The sequence below is a fragment of the Peromyscus leucopus genome, chromosome 18 (genome assembly GCF_004664715.2).
Source record: "Peromyscus leucopus breed LL Stock chromosome 18, UCI_PerLeu_2.1, whole genome shotgun sequence".
Classification (NCBI taxonomy): domain Eukaryota; kingdom Metazoa; phylum Chordata; class Mammalia; order Rodentia; family Cricetidae; genus Peromyscus; species Peromyscus leucopus.
The window spans coordinates 18374298-18396512 of NC_051078.1; the positions used below are offsets into that span (position 1 = coordinate 18374298).

Genomic DNA, 22215 nt, shown 5'->3' on the forward strand with positions numbered 1-22215 from the left:
TCATATTTCCCATTTTATCCTAAATAAAAGAGGTATAAAATAACCAAATAATCCAAGTGTAACCTTCTTTGTCTAGATCAGTGGTTGGTTCTCAACCTTCCTAATGCTGCAACCCCTTAATACAGTTCCTTGTTTTGTGGTGACCTCCCCTCCACCAACTATAACTTTATTCCATTGCTGCTTTATAACTATAATTTTGTTACTGCTATGAATCATAATGTAAATATCTGATATGCAAAATATCTGATACGTGATACCTGTGAAAGGGTCATCCGACCCTCAGATAGGTCACAGCCCACAAGCTAGATTAAACCCAGTGTTGGTTAGAAGATAGAGACATGTATTTATTAGACAAGAGCTACAGAATCCTCTATAACTAGAATGAATCCCAGAACCATTTAAGTCCATTTGACTTCAGAAACATCTGTGCCATAACCTTAGAATACATTCACAAATTGACAGCGTCCACCCATCCCATCAACTGCTTCTACAAATGTGCCACTACCTGGCTTATTCAGTTGGTCAAGATGAAGGGATGAGCCATTCTTCATCTATACGAGACTACAGAGGCTAGAAGAAAAGGACACACAGAATTTCCTTACCCTGGGCTGCACATTTTACAGGTCATCAGTATTCACTCAGCATAGCTTTGTAAGTGTAACTAGAACAGGGAAGAGGATGAGAAAACAAACAGGATGAGAACCTCTCTGAAGCCTGAAATAACTGGTGTCTTTGCTTCATTAGAAACATTCCATGTAACAATGAATGTTTATTACGACTGTGGTCAAGTTCCAAGAAGGCCACACGTGTCATTGGTCTTGTAGAACGCCAGGAACAACTGTGCATCCTATCTGTTGCTCTTTTGGATCTGGCCTCTGAAATGTCATGCTAGGGAAAAGGTCAAAGTCAAGGTCAAAGTCTCCTGGAATTGATGCCCTGGCCTTGGAAAGCTTTGGAGTACAGCATCAGTGGCCGGGCCATGGTAACCAATGTACAGGCGCAGCTCAGCCTCCAGGCTATGATGCACAGGGCCATGCAGTGGGACAGCAACCTCTCAGCAAAAGCCATTGCCTCCATGTAAGGCCACAAGGCCAAGTTCATCAGGAATAAAAAGGAAGAGGCACTAATGGAGAAAATGCTCTGAAGAAAGACTAGAAAAAAGCTTGTCCATTTTCAAAATGGAAGGAAAGAGATGGAAAAAAAAACTATTTTCCTTAGGTCACTTAAAAAAGAGTAGATATTCCTTTCATTTTAGTGCCATTAGTAACATAGAGAATTAGACGATCCAAAGATGTGCTAGGATTCTGACTTAAACACGAGGGGTCAAACCAGGCTGAAGTGTCTCATTGGTTCATGGAAGATGCAAAATAAAACTCAAGGAACGACTGTGGTATTTACACCCAGCCATCAGTGGAAACTGAGGAGTCCATGTGTCCTGCAAAAGAGAAGATGTACAGATTTACTCTTCCTTAGGTAGCTAAGGAGAAGTGTTTCATAAATACTTACATCTAGCAGGGCGGGGAGGAGTAGGCATCTGAGAACGCAGGCAATGTTCTGTGAGTGTGCCAAGCTGGTCAGCCGGGTCACTGATGTGTTTAAAGACCAAGGGGAATTGGAAGGCAGACGACACAATGATGAACAGCGTGGAAAGGAATTAAAGCAGCCAGTGATAAATTGAAGGCAATTTGAAGGAGGATCCTTCGGTGACAGTCCTCCGGGGATCGTGCCAGTGACACCTTATATTTCACATCCGGCTCAGTCTGAACAGATGGCACAGACAAGGCGCTCTTCCTTGGAGGTTTCATCTGGATTTATAACCTAGTCAGTCTGATTTCCTATTGCCTCCAGATGGACTCAGGGCAAACCCCATCGACGTTCCCAGAGGAAGCAAAGAAAGCTCATTAGCAAGATGTTTGGAACGGCCCTGCTTGCCGTTTTAGGGAAAAACTGTGGATTAGCAGTACAATATGTTATGCGGTCTGATCTCTCCTAACCACAGAACCAAGACTTACTGCATGAGAGCACAGGCATATTGTAAGTGAGATAAATGGAATCAGAACTGTCAGCCTTCCGCATATTAATATTTGGGCTTAAAAACCAAGCTGAAAACATTACCTTCACTGCCAACATTGAGATGCTTTTGCTTTTTTCTATAAAAATAAAATTACCAGGCTTTCTTAATTTTCAAATTTAGCACATCACAGGCCAAACTTTTTCATAATAATACAGCCCTCTGGGGAAGAATAAAGTCTTCTCTAGTATACCTTCGAGGCTTGAAATAATGTCTGAAATTAACACCATTCAGTTCTGGAAAGTATGTCCAATGTCCTCTTCATGCATTGTTCTTCCTCAGATTCCATGTTTGTGTCCTGAATTTCACCATCGCTGTTTCAAGCACTTCATCATATTTTACAATACTGTAAGACACATTATAAATTAGTGAAGAAATAAGACTCTGATTTGATTCATTAGAGTCCAGAGGCAATAATTATGTCTTGGGGTTAATGAAACTTGTCCCTTCTCTTTTAATAGAAGTACTTCTTTTACAGACCCAACTCTTACGCATAGGTAATCACCTACATTTTATAGAGTTTATAACTGGTTATAACCAATTAACACTACACTGAATTAACCCTTCTACTTTCACAGTAAAGGTCAGTGGTCAAATCAAGCACAAGAATGTGGCTGGGCTCCAAAAAGAAACTAGAATGATCTAGATTTTTTTCCCCCATGTCCTTCTCTGTACACATGTTTTCCTCATTCTTTTCTCCTAAGATTAGTTTTCTCTGCTTTGAGTCAGCACATGAAACATAGAGACCATAACCTTTGACCCGTGTGTTGGTAAATTATGTGTGCTATAAAGGCTAGCCTGCAGTGACAAATTTACTGCCTATTTGGCCGCAGGTTAATTAGACTTAAAAAAAAATTGATTAGCTTATAAGAACTACAAGCATAACTATTATTTGCATCTACGTGAATAATTTTATTTAAAAACCATTGTTGTTACCTTGGCAACGTTAAGCAGACTGGTTAGTTTCAGTTGTCTATTGGGAGACTAGAAGGGAAAAGTGGGTGAGTAGGAGATCACGCTTTGAAAACCACAAGACAGATGGTCTGGTCTCATTACTGGATGAGGAAGGGGAGGTTAAAGCTTGAGAGTCTTGGTTGCTGAAGAACATGTTTGAATGGCCAACATCACACCTTCATGTTCATGTCCCTCCATTTCAGAGAGTAGAAAGCAAGAGCTCATCCTCCAGGGTCCCCTAAAGCCACAGAGGATCCTGCTGCTCAAGTCTGGAATATTAGTGGATAAAAGTCGACTAGAACTTCCTCTACTATCCCCTTCCTGATTGGAAAGCTCGAAGGATGATGGACAAAAAGAGCAAAAATGAAAAGATATGTGCTGCTTAGGCTTAGCATTCCTGTTGCACACGGCAAATGATTTCCTTTGCTCATATGAGTGACTCTGTGGTGTTCTGGAATTATCACATGGACACAACCCATTGGATATGGCTATCTTAACTCAGGAAACTGTATACACACAAGGCTCCCCTGAGGTGCCTAAATGTAGTCAAATTTTGCTGCAAAGCTTTGGGTCCTTGTGAGGACTGATGTTATATATCAACTTGACAGGCCCACAAAACACCCAGATACTTGACTGAACACTATTGGAGGCTCTACAAGGACACTTTTGGAAGGGATGATGAACCCATAGACTGGTTATAACTAGCCTGTCTTAGTGAGGGTGGCCCTCATCCAACCATCTACAAACCAGGCTGGAGCTAAGAGGCAGAATAGGAGGATGCCCTTCGTGCCTACACTGAGAGCTAAGATCTGGCATTTTCCTTTGGGACTGGAAATGAAAAATGGATGCTGGGGTCTCAGTCCTACAAGCTTTTACAATAGAACTCACTCTGTTGGCTGTCCTTGTCCTCAGACTTCTGGCCTTAACCTGGAGTTACATCATCAGCTGAACCATTGCCCATCTTGGAAATGCTCGGTGTCTGTAACCATGAGGGGCAAACCTTTCTCGCTCAAATACATGCATACTTAGTTAATCATATATTCATACATACATATATAATTTCCATTCTCTTTGGAGGATATTGACTGTCTGAGAGAATCATAGAAAATGTCACCTAAAAGGATCTTGAGGGTGGATTAAGGTAAGGATCCTGAGATGGAAGATTCATCTGGAGAGGTCCAGTATAGTCACAACAAACTTCACAGAAAGCAGGTAGAAAGAGCAGAGCCCTGGGCAGAAGATACGGAGATGGAGGTAGAATTCAGAAGGAAGAACAGATGGTCCACTCCTCGCACTGAGCAGAGGAGAGCAGAGTGAGACTCAATGCTAACTAAAACACGAAAATGGACTCTTCCCCAGTACTCCCAAGAAGAGGACCCATTTAGACACTGACCCCCATACCCTTCAAAGTGTATAGTAATTTGCTAAGCAAATGTAGGAAACTAACACACCTGTATTGTTGCAAGGATCCCCAAGGAATTACTAATCACTCCTAAATCCATTTGAGACACTGCAGAGGAATCGGAAGGCTATGCCCTTTGGGTAGATTAAAACATTCCTTTATGATCCAATGAGACAAGCAGTGTAGACATGATGGCAAACTGGGATTCTCTTATCCAAGACTGATTTTTTTTTTTAAAAAAAAACTCAGCTACCCCACAGGCTTTGTGACTAGGCTGCATCCACTGAGTGGAAATTTCATTTGCGTGACATTTAATGCAGAACTCTCCGAATTCGTGATTAATTCTTGCAGATCAGATATTAACTCATTATCAGATTTATAGAAGGTGCCGATGCCATTAGGAAGCAGCTCTTTTCAGCATCCTCTGCCAGGTTTTTTTCTCTGCCAAATCATTCTGCCCCCGGGAAACAACACGGGACACTGTCCAAGGCAAGTTCAATCCCGTGAGCGATCGGTTTCAGATAATTGCATCTTGACTACTGACAGCTCCCCGAGGAATTTTGGGTCTCTCGTCCTGCTCTGAGACTGCAATTCATTAAGGTTTTCCATCTTGAGCCAGTTTTAATTAACTGTGCTCCTTCGCTCCAAAGTGTCCCGTAGCTCGTCGTAGTTACTGTAGAAATCCGGCTGTTGAGTTAATCGGATGTCCCATTCCCTGTTGTGGTTCCAGGAAACTTCCCTTTGGTTTTACAAGGTCAGCATGACAATTAGTATCTCAGTTTACATTGTTTTTTTTTTTTTTTCAGGAAATAAAACTGGAATTCAAAGACATCCATGGGCTGGCACTGTGCTGGTGGCAGTGGTATTCACGTTACTAAATGACTTTAATGCTGTAAACACAGGTTAATTTTAGCTGCCTTCCCTCTGAAATCCATCTGCCTCCTAATTAAATGGATGGTGCAATGTGATAGACATGTTTTTGGATGATTCAAACTTTCCATCCTTCTTCCAGTCGGGTCCTTAACCAGCTGAAATCATTATTTTGGACATAGTTACTTGTTTGTTTTTGCTGACAAACACTAGCATGCCGTCAACTGCTTCTCTTGTTATTTGTCATTAGTTGCCAAAGGAATAACTTGGTCTGGGCAATACAACTTCTCCCTTGCTGTGGGTTTCTGAAGAGTCCCTTTGTTCAGCCAACAATCTAATGAATATTCGCCGAGCATCTTCTTCATGAAAGGCATCAAACAGGACTCAGCACAGAATGTGAAACCGCTGAAGATGGGCTCTACTTCCTGGGTGTTCACTATGACAAGTCATGTGTGTTGATTCTTTCTCAGCTTGGGGACTCTGCACTGCCTGGGTTTGGAAATCCTTGGGGTGTATCTTCAGCGACCAACTCAGTGACTGAGGCGTGAGTGCGATAGTGAACAGGGTGATGGGATGGAAGAGTACCCCCTTAACAACTGTCACTGTTCCCAGGTCAGGAAATGAGGGTCAAGATGGCGGCAGTGAAATTAGAAGCCCACCCCTACCCAGTCACAATGCCTGGACCACTGGCAGTCTAAAGGAGAGATGACTACTTAAGAAACATGGTAAACTCATGAGGAGACAGAGACAGAGATAGACAGAGAGACAGAGACAGCAGAGATAAAGAGAAAACCAACACCACAACATACACCTTTAAAAGGAAAGATACGAAAAAAATTCAGCAACTGATTACTTCAGCTTTAAAACGAGTTTTTTCCTTTAATTAAAAATGTACACAATTACTTGAAAAACTTAAAAACACTGTATTCTGGAGTTCATTATGGATATATAATATATCTGAAAACTGTAGAAAGAAGGAATGAGTAGGGTAGGGATGAATGAAGGTAGCTAGTGGCATTATGCAACACTGCCTTAATTTTGACAGTCTTAGAGCAATAGAGACTTTAAGTATAGTGTGAAAAATTAGACATATGTTTTAATTTCAATGGCAAACAAGCAAAATTAACACCAAAATGTATAATTAAAAGTCAAGGTAGGAATAGGGGTGCACAACTTTGATCTGCTCATTTTAGAGGCAGAGGCAGGAGAATCTCTGAATTTGAGTCCAGCCAGAGCTACATAATGAGTTCCAGTCTAGTCAGGGCTACATGGTAAAACTCTGTCTCAAAAAGAAGAAAAAAAACAGGGAAGAAAGTAACAGCATATAAAACAGAGAAGGAACACCCCCAAACAAGCCTGTCATTAATTACATTAAAATTTCAGACAAAGTAACAGTACAGTTTAAAAGGCAAAGACTAGAAAAGTTAATTAAGAAAAAGCAAGATCCAATTATCTCCTTTTAACGTAAGATGCATTTACATACGAAGATGCAGTTAGGCTAACATTGAGTAGGAAGAAAAAAAGATAGTATGCAAACAGAAATGTTGATGTGCCTAATATCCATCAAGAAAGTGTTGGCCTTGCAAGCTGGAGAAGCTGAGTTTGAATCCCCAGGAATCATGTCAAAAGTCGGGTATAGTGGCATGTATCTGTCATCCCAGTATCACATGTATCACATGTCATGCATTTTGGTCATAGTGACAAAAGGAAACTAACACAACCAGCAATAAAAATTAGAAAAGGAACATATTTTAATGATGGCATTGACAGTCGGTGAAAATAACACACTTGTAGAAAAAGATGTGCAAGACTTCCTTGCAGGAAACTACGAAATATTTTTAGGTTATCTTAAAAAAAATAAAAGGAGAGACACAGGTGGAGGAAACGCAATTTTCAACATTCTGAAGATGCTTGTTTCTATCCAGAGTGCCAACATGACCTTTGTGAAGCTTTGTGAGCTGGTAATGAAAGTGGCAGTGAACCAAAACTATTACTACAGGTATGAAGAGGAAACACCAGGTCTATGACTTGCTGAGTCAGTATCAAAGCTTACTAGACATTCGGAGTAATTAAGGAAATAGATGCTGACAAATGTACCAATAGGACATAATAGAAAAGGAAAATGACCTTGTGTATGGAAAGCTGATCTTCAATGAAGTAAGTATTGAAGACTCCTGGAGAAAACTCAGTAATTAGTGACTCTGGCTAAGGGGAACACCCAGTTGGAAACAAAACAGGATCTTAATTCCCTGCCCCCAACACACACAAAATCAATTCCCATTAGATCTCACACTGAAATGTCACACACAAAATTTTAACTTTCTACAGCAAGACACAGAAGATGGATTTTAGGAACTAGGCTCTCCCCTCCTCTCCCCTCCCATTCCCTCCCCCCCCCCATTTTCTCCCCTCAACCCCCTTTTCTCCATAAAAGTTAGGATAGTAATAGGAAACAGAATGAAGGGGATGGTAGAGTATAGGAAATTGTACTTGTTCATGCCTTAGATGACGGTTACATCAGTTTTCTCTGTACTACATATTTGAACTGGACTTTTCATTTCAACTGCTTTCTTTTCTGTGTTACTTAGTAGTAAGGGGAAAAACTTTTTAAAAAGGAAGGTGACATGAAAACCTACCAGTTCATTTTCAAATGTTACAGAAAGACCAAATAGAGATAAGAGGACAAAACTTTGAAAGGGTAAATCCTTCAGGGTCTGAGGCAGCCTCAGGAAGGGCAACTTTGGAGACTTGAAGGAGACAAGAGGTGAAGCCACCAGGGGGTCAAGAGTTAAGGGCAAGCATGAAGGTAAGAAGCTGGAATCGCCACCTAATCTGGAAGGGGAAGGAAGGGACAGGAAGGTGTGAACAAGAAGGATGGTGCTACCTTTAAATGCTGTTCCTTGGTGTCTGGGATGACAGGAACTGAGACAACGCGGTGAGCAAAGGAAGTGAATCCGTTGAAAGGAAATCTGAAGATTGCGGAAGTGAGCTGATGTCTATTGGATTAATATCCCCTACACTGTCATCGGCAAACTCTTCCACCAGTGCCGTGGCCTCCTGTGCTTTCCCCCAACACTAGGCAGACCAGGAGGGAAATGAAGTAGAAAGGAGAGAAACAAATGACAAAGACAGCTCACAGCTTGTGGTCTACCAAAGGCTTCCCAGGCTGGAGTACGGGGGAGACGAGGGAAACAGTTTCACAATGCACGGAAGATTAACGTTCTGAAGTGCGTGCACTAGAGAGCTGAGGGTTTGGATGTGGAATGTTTTATTTCCACCTGGAAGTGCTGTAAGAAGCAACGAGACCCACTAACAATGAGGCATTGGGGTAAGGAGCAGGCAGACATCCAACAGACTCTGAAGGACAAATTGGGGGGGGGGAGGAAGCTTCAAGATGCCATTGTGCAGAGTGGTGGCCATAACGAATCATGATGCACTGGATATTTCCAAATTGCTTCGAATATATTTAAATGTTTTTGTCATCAATAAGTATGATAGGATAATTTATCAGTTAGCTTGATTTAGTCATTTTATGAACATATATCAAACATTACAATATACCAATGAAATGTAGAGTTGTCAATTAAGAATTCAATAAAAGGGGGGTAGGGGGATAGCTTGATTGGTTAAGTTATTGCCCCATGAGCACGAGAAGCTGAAGTTGATGCCAGAATCCATGAAAAAAAAAAAAAAAAAAGTCAGACATGGTGGTGCGTGCTTGTCGCCCAGTGCTGAAAAGGTAGAGACAAAAAGACCCCTGAGACTGGCTGGCCAGCCAACCTCGCCAAATGGGTAAGTTCCAGGCCAGGAAGACAGCCTGTCTCAAACAACATGGCGGACAACTCCCAAAGAGTAACAGCTGAAATTGACCTCTAGTCTATACACACACACACACACACACACACACACACACACACACACACACACAGACATGCACATACATACATGTCAACCACCCTACAGGAACATGACCACCTATGTGGGTGGGCACACACACATAAAATATAAATGCCATAGGCTGAAGAGATGGCTGGGGCGGGTGGGGGTGGGGTGGGGTGGGGTGGGTAACAGTTCAGGCTGCTCCTGAAGAGGATCTGAGGGTGATTTCCAGCACTCACATCAGGTGGCTCACAACTGCCTGGAACGCCAGTCCCAGGGGATCTGACACTCGGACACCTCCCAGGGCACCTGTACTCATATGCACCCACCCTTCCTCCCCATAATTAAAAATAATCAAATCTTTTTAAAACATGAATACAGTAAAGTGTGGGTATAACAGAGCATTCCTATCATCGCAGCCTATGGGAAGTAGAGGCAGGGGATCAGAACTACATGGCCAGATGCATAGCAAGTTGGGCTAGTTTAAAAAAAACAAAAAATAAGAATAACAACACTTAGCGATGCCACTTAAAGAGCAGTGAAGCTAGTCAGTGATTCCTCTACAGTGACCATCGTGGGGTACCATTCAGCATCTTCCTCTCTGAGCCTTTTCAGGGTGGCAGCCCTGATTTTCTTGTATCTGTGCTCTTTGGCACCTGACTGCTCATAGCTCAGTTTCTCTCGGGGTTGCTGCAGACCAAAGGGAGCCACTTTTCTGAGGTCCTGCCTCCCCAGAGCATTCGGTATTAAATGGCAAGCCCATTGACTCTAGGCCACCCTTGGAAGACACCATGAAGACCATCTCAACTCTGCATCTCTCAGGCCTGGTCTCTGACTCCCTCACACCCAGCTTCTCCTTGGACCTCAGAGTTTCTCAGGCTCAGCACAATTAACCGTTGAGCTGGCTAATCCTTTATTATGGTGACCACACTGTGTATTATAGGGTATTCAGTAGTGACTTTGGCCTCGACCTTCCAGATGCCGGTATGTCCCGAGACATTGCTAAATATATTCCAAATCATAATGTAATCCTGTCTGCTTTATTCCCCACGGGTGTTGATCCAAAGAGTATTCCCAATAAACATCCTGTACAGAAACAACTGGATTCCTGGCACAACCTAATGAATGGGTCACTTAATAAATACAAGTACGTATTTATTGCAAAATTATACCCGTATTATCATAATTATATTATGTACTCTATAAAAACAAAAAACAATTTAAGGCAAGATAAAAAGAAACATAATGAGTGGTTCTCGCATTTCCTCTACTTCCCAAAACAATGTTTACTAGCACCTCCCAGAGATTTTCAGCTGGCATTCCAGAACAGAGCCCTGGGAGCCGGGAGGAAATAATAAAAAGAACACAGGCATGACTTAGTAACTCTGTGAGTTGGGGGAAAGGAGGGAAGAGTCTAAACAAAGATTTGGGGGAGTATCATGGTCATGATTAGCAAGATAGAAAAAGTCATAGACTTAACATCAGATAGAGAGAAGATATAAATAGGTATCACACAGGATGTTCTGTGGCTAACTAGCAGAGGCATGCTGGAAGACACTTTTAGCCACACATCATTTTTAAATGCACCAGAATCTTCAAAACAGACAAAAGTATCCATGAATGTCAAAGATAATGGGAGGCCATGAGCCAAAGTTCAGAAGCAATTTCTTTTCACTGTGTCATTATTGGACTGAAGGTATATTCTTGATAAAATAGTGTCACACTGTTAGAAACAAAGAGAACTTTCACAGAGTCACAGATAATTATAGTAAGAGATGGTGTTCACCAGTGCTTTCTAGATGAAGCAGTAAAATCAGTGAAGGTAAAGCTTTGAACAGATAAGTAATAGCGCAGAAAGTATCATTCCTGTGTGTTTATGCTGAAGTTTCTAATCTCTCTTGTAGCATTCCTTAGGTTCAGGAGATATTCCACAAGTCCTCCAGGCCAGATACCTCCATAATGAAATACTGACTTCCATACCCTGCAATGCACAGGACAAGCTTTTCCCTCAAAAAACAAAAACAAAAACAAAACAAAACAAAAAAATTCCACAATGTGTAGAATGTACAGTGTTGTACCAAAATTAAAAGAGAGAGAGAAAAGAAAGTTAAGGGCCACCAGATTAAAATATACTGTTTTGTTTCTTTTTTAGGTAGTCAAAAACACCACCACCAACAACAAAATCCATAACCAAAACAAAATAAGATTGGTAAACAAAATGACCTAAAGAAAACCAATTACAATAAATAAAACAGTTACTACTTTAAAAAAAAAAAAAGAAAAACTAAGCCAGGTATGGTGGAACAGTAAGCTTAGGACTCAGGAGACTGAGGCAGGGGATTACTATGAGTTGGAGTTTGGAATACTTAGGGAGCCCTTGTCTCAAACAAAGCAAACCAAACACAGAAACAAAGCAAAGCCTTTAGACACATTGGACATTTTACTCTCCAAAGAAACCTTAAAATGTAACTTTATATTAGTAAATAATGAAATTGGTGTTCTTAGAATGTAACTCACAAAAAATGACTTGTAAATATTATGATTATAAAAGCTGTGTTTGAATTTTAAAATCCAGGGGCTGGGGATGTTGGTAAAGTGCTTGCCCAGCATGCTCGAGGCCTGGGTTTGACCCCTAGCATGACATAGCTCAGCACGGCAGCTCATGACTATGATCTTAGCAGACCTAGAGGATGTAGAAGTTCAAGGTCATCCTTGGCTACATAATAAGTTCAAGGCCCTCTAGAGTCATATGAGACTCTTTCTTTAAAAAGATTTAACAAAAAGGGCCAGGGGATCATTACAAACAACTTAGAGGTGAGCACTGCCCAATGTTCAAACACTTGATTGTCCCAATCTTACTAAAAATCTCCAATTAGAATTCTCAGTAATTTCCAGAACACACGGAGAGCTAAACCAGAGAGGAAATACAAATAAGAGTGTATCTATTTTAAAAGACCTAACTACTCTAGTAGCTAAAAATTCAAATCAAAACCATAATTAGATACTGGTTTTTAAAATTTTTTAAATTTATTTTTATTTATTTATTTTGCTTCTCAAATTTGCAATTATTTTGTGGGTGATACATGGAAGACTGGTAAAAGAACGAACTGTTACAACATTCATAGGGGAAAAAAACCTACAGAAATTTGGGACGATATAGCAAGAGCCTTAAAATATGTATGTTGGGGCTGAGGAGATGGTTCAAAGGCTGGGTGCTTGGTACATAAAACAAGGACCCAGCCCCCATGTGGAAGGTCAGTGTGGCCCAAGCCCTTCCTCTGTGGAGGGGTGGAGATAGGAGGCTCACTTTGGCTCGCTGGTTAGCCAGCCTGGCTCTAGTTTCAGTAAGGGATCTTATCTCAGGGGAGTGAGATAGAGTGGAAAAGGACAAGAAATGTCCTCTGGTCTCTATATACATGGCAGTGCACATCTTCAATCATACATGTATAACATGCACACACATACACACCCCCAAAATATATTAAAAAAAAGAAAAAATAGTTATTTCTAATTATTCTTCTTCTAGAAATGTATTTTTATAATCAGAAATGTAGGAAAATTGAGACATGTTTTATAATATGGATAAAGCTAAGACTAATTGATTAAAATAAAATTATCCATATGTGGGAGAATGATTAAATATATTATAGCATGTACATCCAAAAGATTCATTTGTTCTACATAGACAATACAAAGAATTGAAGCAATTAAAAAAAAACACGTAATGACTAGAAAATGATAATAATACAATATTACAGATCTATAGGAAAAAAACTGGATATAGAACATAATCTGATTTTGTGGGGGGGAAAAAAACTCTAAAGGGAAAGAAATGAGAGATACCAAAACATTTCTGGATGCCATTTTTATGTTGCTATGAATATGTATAACATTTAGTTTCTTTAATTGATTAAAGTTCATTTAATGAATATGTATAACATTTAATTTTTACTCTTTTCTTTTCCTAAAGTCTTCTACAACTGCATATCACACAGATAAGTTTTAATAATGATATAGATTTTCTTTGTATACATATTTCTAAGTGAGTTGATGAATATACCTGTGGTGTAATGCATATATAATAGTAGGTGAGGTAGAACGGGGTTTCAGGGGGAATCTCCGACATCTCATTTTGGACGATTATAGGGAACTTACCAAGAACCTGTTGAAAAGTAACTATTTGGGGCCAGAGACACAAACTGAACCGTGGTTAAACTACTTAACATTTATGAAACATTGGGAGCGTCTTCATCTTCAGGCTACAGATCTGCCCACGCAGGACTCCAGTCTGACCCCAAAGAGTTAATAAATTTGATGTGCCTGATATAATACCTGACATAGAATAAGGTTTCCATACAGTTAGATCTGCCCCATTGCTAACACCTGATTCCTATCCTTTGCCTAAGATTGAGTTGACATTGCTATGATTTTTACATGAAACAATGAAAAATGGATTCTGCAAGGACCTAACATGTCAGGTGAGTTTAAAGCATTCGACGCACCTGAATATAAAATGCATTTCACGGGAGCCTTTATTAAGGGAAGAAATAACTCATTTCCAGTGGACTGAAAACTATGTTAACCGAATTAACAATCATTTGGCTAATCTAACCAATCATTTCTCTTAGAAGTCAAACCAGCTCTATGTGGAGATGATACAAGTGAGTCATTTGATTAATTAGCTAACACCCTAATTACCTCACTTGCTTCTCCATTAAGGATTTTAAACGGGACAAACATATTCTGTATTGTTACGAAGGGCACACCGTAAGAACTACTGCTGAAGCTGTTCTCACGTGGTCTTCCTTCACTCAAGATTAGAAATAGTTTCCCAGAGGTATTAACAGGATCAAATAAACAGTGATATATAATCAATATTTGTGCATGATAACTTCTGTTGATTTTGCTGTGTTTATTATAAAGAGCATGAGGGAACACCAAGCATGTGTTTCCAAAATATCAGCTTGTTTAAATATACACAAACTGCACTTTACACTTGTGCATAAGTATTCCAGATTCGGGCAGCTGTTTATATGGTGGTTTTGTGTTGGCACATTATTTTAATCATCTCAAGAAAACATTCTTTGTCATGAAACCTTGAATTAACCAAGAAAACAGCTCAGTGTGAGGAAAATGAATTGTGTGTCTCAGGGCATTATAGTCTCCTGCTAGCACAGAGCTAAAAAAAATTGAGTGGTGATGTTTGCCTGCTTGCTTATTTCGGCTGAATGGAATGGAAAATTACACAAAATTGAACAAAGAAACTGCACTGACCTTCTCAATTGCTTGGAAATGGAAGTGTTTATTCAAGCATTTACATGGTGGCTCTGGCGCCTGGTGCCCTTGAATTAATAAAAACTGGTTTTGCTGAGGGGCAAGATGAGCTGCTTTCAGCAATCTGCCTCAGCTCTGTGTCCCCATCTAGTATAGCTGAGACAAAAAAAAAAAAAATCCTGTAGGAAAACCCTAGTGTCTGTTCCAAATCACCTGGATTCTGGCAACATGCAGTATTACCGGCTTCCACCCACTCTCTTTCGACATGTACCCCCCCCCCAGATCTCCGAGATGTTCTTCCTACATGTGAACTGGTTTCATATTCTCTTTCTCTCTCTCTCTCTCTCTCTCTCTCTCTCTCTCTCTCTCTCTCTCTCTCTCTCTCTCTCCCTCTCTTTCTCGAACCCAGGGCCTTGTGCTTGCTAGGCAAGCCTTCTACCACTGACCTAAATCCCCAGCCCCATCATTCCCTTTCTTAAAACTCCCAAGTGGCTACTGATCATTCATAAAGAATTCTAGACTCTGTTCACAGCTTGCAAGACCTACATGGGTCCACTCTGGCTGGCTTCATCTCCAACTACCGCGCTCTCCCACACCTTGATAGACCATAGTATCCTTTTAGTGCTGAAACACGAATCTCTGCCCACTGGAGGACTGTTGGTGGCTACCCTCTTCCTGTGTCTTGTTTTTCACGTTCAGGTCTCATGGAGCGTCTTTGCAGAGAGATCTTCTAACTTGGTAATGCAAAACAGCCCCGCCCTGCTTCCTAGTTTCTTTCCCGTGGCTCATTGCTATTTCCATTCTGAAGCCTCCTAGGCTTCAGACCAAAATTCATCCATCTTATCTGTGTTTCTAGCCTGCAGAGGTTGGGACTTACTAGCTTCCATAATTGTGGAACTGGCATTATTTTATTCATTTATTTTCTCTTCTAATGGGCTTGTATTTCTTACTTCACTCCAAAAAGACAAGTGTGTTGTGGATCACATTCACCGATAGGTCCATAACATCTAGAACAGTGACTAACATGCTGAATGAGATCCATAAATAGTTTTTTACATGAATTAAATTCATCCATGTGACTGCTCCATCAAGACATTATTACAAGCAATGGAAGTCATTCCTAGCCATTTGAAACAGAAAGGAATCTATTGAAAGATGATGATGGCTATTTTTTGTATTTCAATTTGACTAGTCTGCTCTGTGTCCAGATATTTGGTCATATTCCTGAGTGATTCTGGATGTGACTAACCTGTTAATTGGTAATATGATCAAAACAGATTGCTTTCTCTTCCAATATAGGTGGGTTTAACCAATCGGATAAAGGTGTAAATAGAATAAAAAGTCTGGCCTGACCTGAGAAAGAGAAAAGGCTTCCTACTTGACGGTCTTTGGGATACTGGTTTCTTCCTTCTTTGAAACTCCAGCTAGACACCGACTCTTCTTAGGTCTCAAACCTCCTAGACTTCAGACTAAAATCCATCCATCTTATCTGTGTTTCTAGCCTGCAGAGGTTGAGACTTATTAGCTTCCATAATAGTGCAAGCCAACTCCATATAATAAATATTTCTGCACACTTAAGCACACCACACACACACACACACACACACACACACCTGCTTCTCTGAGGAACAGTCATCTAAAACCCATCCAGGGCTCACAAAAGAGCCAGGATTGCTGAAGACATGTATAGAGAAGAGTAGGAATCAAGGCCAAACGGCCAGAATCAGCACCAAAATGAGAACAGCCTGGCCGGAACAGTGATCCCTACTAGCATAGCGGTAACTACTGCTGCCACTGCTGGATGCTGGATGACGTGTCCACATCACTAGACCGAACACTTGGTGTCCTTGCATCGCTATTTCCCCTTCTGAAGCAACAATCTGAGCCATATGCTCACAGCCCTTAGTTCCATTCCGAGAGGAAGATGCCTCATTGCTTCATAGCCTTCTATCTTAATCACGTCACATGGCCTATTCAGCTGCAGGACCTGAATTTGGGGGGAGAACACATTCAAGCCCATAGCAGCTGCCCTGTACCTCTTGCTGTGTGCTCTAAACTGTCATGGTCTCTTGTCTGCTCATCCTGTTACCCTGATCAGCTGAAAAATAAGCATTACTCATCTTCTGTGCCCTCCCAAGGGACCTCCCCTTTTCCCTCAGCCACATGTTCCATATGGAAAAGATTTACAACCTAACTACCCAGTATGGGCCTCCTTTCATAGAATAGGGGGATTTGCTCGATGCATTTGGAGAAGAGAGACGGGCGGTCTTTAGACTAATAAGCTAGTGATACATTTTCCTCCTAAATATCATGTTGGTTATTTTATCCTATTCATTACTTTATAATATCTCTGTGGGAAAATCAAGTTTTCCTGTAATTAATATATCCACAATGTTATCTATATGCACTATTTCAGTCATTGTAAAATGGCTTGGAGTTTTGATTATTTTAGGTCCTGGAGTTCCTATTAATCCCAGATATTTAATGCACAGGATATTTTCTATATATGAATTCTAGGCCAAATTATTTGTATAATATTTTAGTAACTCTACCTTTGCCTACAGTCTAAGAACTAGAGACCTTTTCATCTGTCTGGGAACAGTTTAAATCCTCATTCTAATTTGCTAACACGGCAAAACACGAAACACGTGATATATAAGGAATAAACATGGGTCGTGGGGACACAGGAGAATCACAGTGGGAAGACTGTTTTTAAAGGCTGTGCTCATCAGGGAATAGGAAGAAGAGAAGAGACGGCCCCTACCCAGCAAGAAGCCTTTGTGTGCCGTTTCCTGGCAGATGAAAAGCAGGGCTGTTCCAGCCTTGGTTCCTCCTGGGAGGGGGCGCGATAGGGGAGGGTGGGGGGTGAGGAGGGCGGGGAGGGGGGCGGGGGGGACTGAAGGGAACAAAGGAAAAGTCACCACTCTCCTGTTTCCAAGAAAGACGTTGAAGCAAGACTAGTCTGTTTTTCTCTTTGTTTGTTCTTCTGTCTTTCTTATCAAACCAAAAGATTACCGGGAAGGTTGAAATCCTTTTAAAAATGTTTTTTTTTTTTTTCAGTCTGGGGCAAGAGCTTAGTATTTCAGTGAAAATAGCAAGAGGGCATATTTTGTTTCCTTTCATCAAATCGTCTAATTTGATATTCAGTTATTAAATCTTAAATAACATTTCACTTTGTTTTTTTAATGCCTCAATTAAAATTCACCACTTCCAATTCTCAAATGAGATATTACTGCGCACACTGGAGGAGCAGCCCTAGTTAATGCAGAAGATAAATGACTTGCCGGTCCAACCTCACACAACCAAAGGTTTATGTCTATGACTTCAACACCTGTTTTACTCTGAACTGAATGTCTATGGTCACTCCCCTAAAAACGTAGACATTGAAATTCTAATCCCTGAGGGGATGGACTAAGGAGGCATGAGCTTTGAGAATGAGTATAGCATGAAGATGGAGTTCTCAGGGCAGAGATTAGTGTGCTTATTTAAAATAAAATAGAGAAGTCCAAGTCTCGGTCAGGATGCGATGGTACAGTACTCAGTTACTATGGGCAAAGCACTAGGTTCGATTTCTAGCACCACAAAGAAAATGCCAAGAAAAGGTTTTGAAAATAAAAGAGGCCCAATTAAAAGACTGCTTCCCACCTCACCATACTGGGACCTGTAAGAAGGAACCAACTATGAACCAATAAATAACTGTTTGCCAGTCTTCTCATGCTTCACAGCTGCCAGAACTAAGAAAGATGAATTTCTATTTTCATAAGCTGACCAGCCTGTCACATATTTTACTGGCAGCCCCAACAGACTAAGACTTACCTACCTGTAGCTGGAGTTTTCTCCAGTCCCAGCTGGGCCCACAGCTGCTCAGACCCAAATAAACACACAGAGGCTTATATTAATTAAAACTGTTTGACCTAATGGCTCAGGCTTCTTGCTAGCTAGATCTTACATCTTAAATTAACCCATAATTCTTATTTATGTTTAGCCACGTGGCTTGGTACCTTTTCCCAGTTCTGCCTTCACATCTTGCTTTCTCTGTCTCAGGCTGGCAACTACTGACTCAGCCTTCCTGTTCCCCAAATCCTCTCTCTTTGTCCCGCCTACACTTCTTGCCTGGCTACTGGCCAATCAGCACTTTATTTATTAACCAATCAGAGCAACACATTCACAGCATACAGAGCAATATCCACAGCACCTACTTTAATGATTTACAATGAGTAACAGTAGCCAAGACTTGGTCAGGCTCAAAGACCAAGAATATTGTCACAGTTGGGTGTAGTGGCACACGCCTTTAATCCCAGCACTCAGGAGGCAGAGACAGGCAGATAGACTTCTGTGAGTTTGAGGCCAGCCTGGTCCACATATTGGGTTCCAAGACAGCCAGAGCTATATAGTGATACCCTGTCTCAGGGAAAAATAATAATAATATTGTCACACCATGTTTATTTGATTATTTGGGTTATGGGGTTATGTTTGTATCAGGGCTATAGCCTAAACTAGCCTTGAATGTATGGAATCCTGATACCCCGGCTTCCTAAAGTCTGGAGTTAAAAGCATGAGTTATCATGCACCCTGATTCATGCCACATTTGAACTTAGGAACAAAGCCAGCTGCCCCCACCAGTGAGAAATAATCTCAAATGTTCCAGTGGGTGGCGAAACTCACAATAGACTGCTCAATCCCAGCTGCCCCTAAGACAGGGTATCTACTGCTACCTCATCCCGTGGACACTATTCCACATGAGATTAACAGAAGAGAGGTCCCCATCCTATTCAACTAAAAGATGCCATTGGGAAAACAACATACGGATACTATGGCTAGTATCTTCCTCCATTCAATGCCTGAATGTTAACCCACCTCCACCACCCCCCACCTTCCTCTCTCTCCAGTCCCTTACTTTATTTCTCTTCTTGTCAGCAGAGGTCAGACACTGAGATGAATCATCAGAAGAGGTTAGAATCTTCTTTGGCAGGGATTTGCTAATTAGATTTACAAATTCCTTTGTCTTAAAAAAAAAAAAAACATTCAGCCTACATTGGATGCTCTGGGGTTTTAACATTATAGACTTATGGATTTGCTACTAATAATTGTAGTGTCTTTCTAGGGCAGTTTTCCCTTGTATTGTGAACTGTTACCATCCGTCCATCCTTACTCTGTTATGAGACACAGTCCACGTGCTTTCAGGATTCTACCGACGATGTGAAGACACGAAATGGGTGGTTTGAGAGAATGATCACAAGGCTCTCTTATTTTTAGTTTCCCATCATATATGCAGCAGCAAAGAAATACTGTTCACTAACAAACACAAAGCCCTGTCTTCAATGGGTGCTGATATTCAGTGTCAGGAGAGAAAGGATGGCTGAGACCACGAAGAAGCCGGGGGCAACTGCTTCTCAGCTCAGTCAACACTGGCCAGTGGATACTATGACTACTAGCAGAGATTTCCCATTTTGCAAAAGACTATGAATGTTTAGACTTTTGACATATATGGTATCTAAAGTTTTGCTTAAGCATAACGAGTCTACATGTCAAAATGGGCTGCCAAGAGAACCTTTCTCCATGGCGGTAACCATTAGTGGTCATCTTTTGGCAAATTCTTTGCTTCAATTTACTAAAGGCACTGAGATTCCACAGGTGAGTCTTTTTGGGATCATATAACCAGTCTAATGGGCATTTAAAAATTAGGTAGAATTACAAAGGAGAAAATAAAACTGAAAACAATAGACTGTCTTGTATTTAATAGGGTATGTCTCACTACCAGACACATGTGTAAGTGTGTAGTTGGTCACTATAAAAGTGTCTATTCTTGATGGATTTAAAGGTAACCTTCTGTCCTGTTTTATTGTTGTTTGTTTGTTTGTTTGTTTGTGTTTTGCCAACTTGACACAAACGAGAGTTATCTGAGAAGAGTGAACCACCGTTGAGCAAATACCTCCATCGGACTGGCCTGTCTTCAGGCTTGTGGGACATTTTTTTAAATTAGTAATTGGTTTGGGAGGGCCCAGCCCCCAGGCCATTGTGGGTGAGGCCACCCCTGGGCAGGAGACTGGGGATGTTTAAGAAAGCTGAGCAAGCCATAGTGAGCAAGCCAGTAAGCAGCACTCCTCCACGGCCTCTGCATCAGCTCCAGACTCCAGGTTCCCGCCCTGTTAGTTCCTGCCCCGGATTTCCCTGTTACCTGGGCCTGTAAGATAAAAGCAACCCTTTCCTCTCCAGGTTGCTTTTGGCCGTGGTGTCTCATCACGGCAGTAGAAACCTGAGACACTAACCAAGTGCCATTATGGCACCCTGCTACTGTCAACTGCAACTTACATGCCCGTGGTGGTTAAATGGGTGCTTAGGAAAGATGAACTTCAGCCCTGTATTTTTCATTCTTTCCCGGATGTCATCAAGTGAATGTTCCACAGAACTCATCAATACACTAAGATACAATCCTTTCTTTCTTTCCTTCTTTCTTCCTTCCTTTCTTTCTTTCTTTCTTTCTTTCTTTCTTTCTTTCTTTCTTTCTTTCTTTCTTTCTTTCTTTCTTTCTTTCTTTTTTCCTTTCTTTCTTTCTCTCTCTCTTTCTTTCTTTTTCTTTTTTCCTTCCTTCCTTCCTTCCTTCCTTCCTTCCTTCCTTCCTTCCTTCCTTCCTTTCTACTTTGCATAAGAGTACATTTTATTTTTGGTTGTGAGCCTAGCCTTTAAAGGCCTAGCCATCTCTCCAGCTGGGAGGTGGTGGCACACGCCTTTAATCCCAGCACTCGGGAGGCAGAGGTAGGCGGATCTTTGTGAGTTCGAGGCCAGTTCTGGTCTACAGATCGAGATCTGGGAAAGGCGCAAAGCTACACAGAGAAACCCTGTCTCAAAAACAAAACAAAACAACAACAACAACAACAAAAGACTACATTTAAAAGTTGTAAAAATATACAATATCAGCCAAGTGCTGGTGGTGCACGCCTTTTATCCCAGCACTTGGGAGGCAGAGGCAGATGGATCTCTGTGAGCTCAAGGCCAGCCTGGTCTACAAAGCAAGTTCCAGGACAGCCAGAGCTGTTACACAGAGAAAGCCTGTCTCTCTCTATATGATCTAAGGGAGACATGTCACAGTACAAAGTAATAATCAGGCATTTGAGGTTTCAAGAAAGAAATTAAAAGCATCTTTTGAACCCATAAGATACAACTCTTAAAATAATCCGCTTTGTAATCAGACACATCTGCATTTGAGTCTGGGGATTTCTCAGCCTGTTTTCTCATCCTGAAAAATCAAGATAATTGGACTTTCTAAAAGAGGTCTCAAGAATTTGTTCTTAAAACAGTGCCTGACATGCACAAAAAGGCAAACAGGCATTACTTGAGCAGGAACCAAGCTGCTCCAGGTCTTGTTGTAGCCTCTGGCTCTTGATGAGAGAACCTGGCTCCTCCATAGAGCATAGTGCTGCTATTCAGTCATTTGGGAAAGGAAGTAAAAATCAATAAAATATGCCCTTTATGTTTTACAGGGCACACAGGCATGCTTTTAAGCTGTATTCTATCAGGATGGGTTTCAAACAGTCTCTTTGAAGTTTTTCATCTTATGACTACAAGGATGACCTTCTTCCTGCTGGGGGTCAGCAGCTCTTCTCTCCCTTTCTGAGTATCACGAGCTCTTCCAGCCCTCGATGGCCATGAGGCAATTTTGAGAGGTCTTAGCTGTATAGTACAGAACAGAGAACCTGTAATGCTGTTGTATAAAAGAACTTGGGAACAGGGTTCCCCGAACTGATGAATGAGATGAGGGTCTGTT

At 41.2% G+C, this 22215-nt stretch overlaps 1 long non-coding RNA gene across 1 annotated transcript; it reads right to left on the reverse strand.

Moving 5' to 3' along the window:
- Positions 1-724: 724 nt before the first annotated feature.
- LOC119086195 lies at positions 725-18494 on the reverse strand. Its single transcript, XR_005089426.1, has 3 exons — positions 18452-18494; positions 1507-2417; positions 725-1435 (listed from the first exon to the last, which is right to left on the reverse strand). It is a non-coding gene; the product is annotated as an uncharacterized LOC119086195 (long non-coding RNA).
- Positions 18495-22215: the final 3721 nt, after the last annotated feature.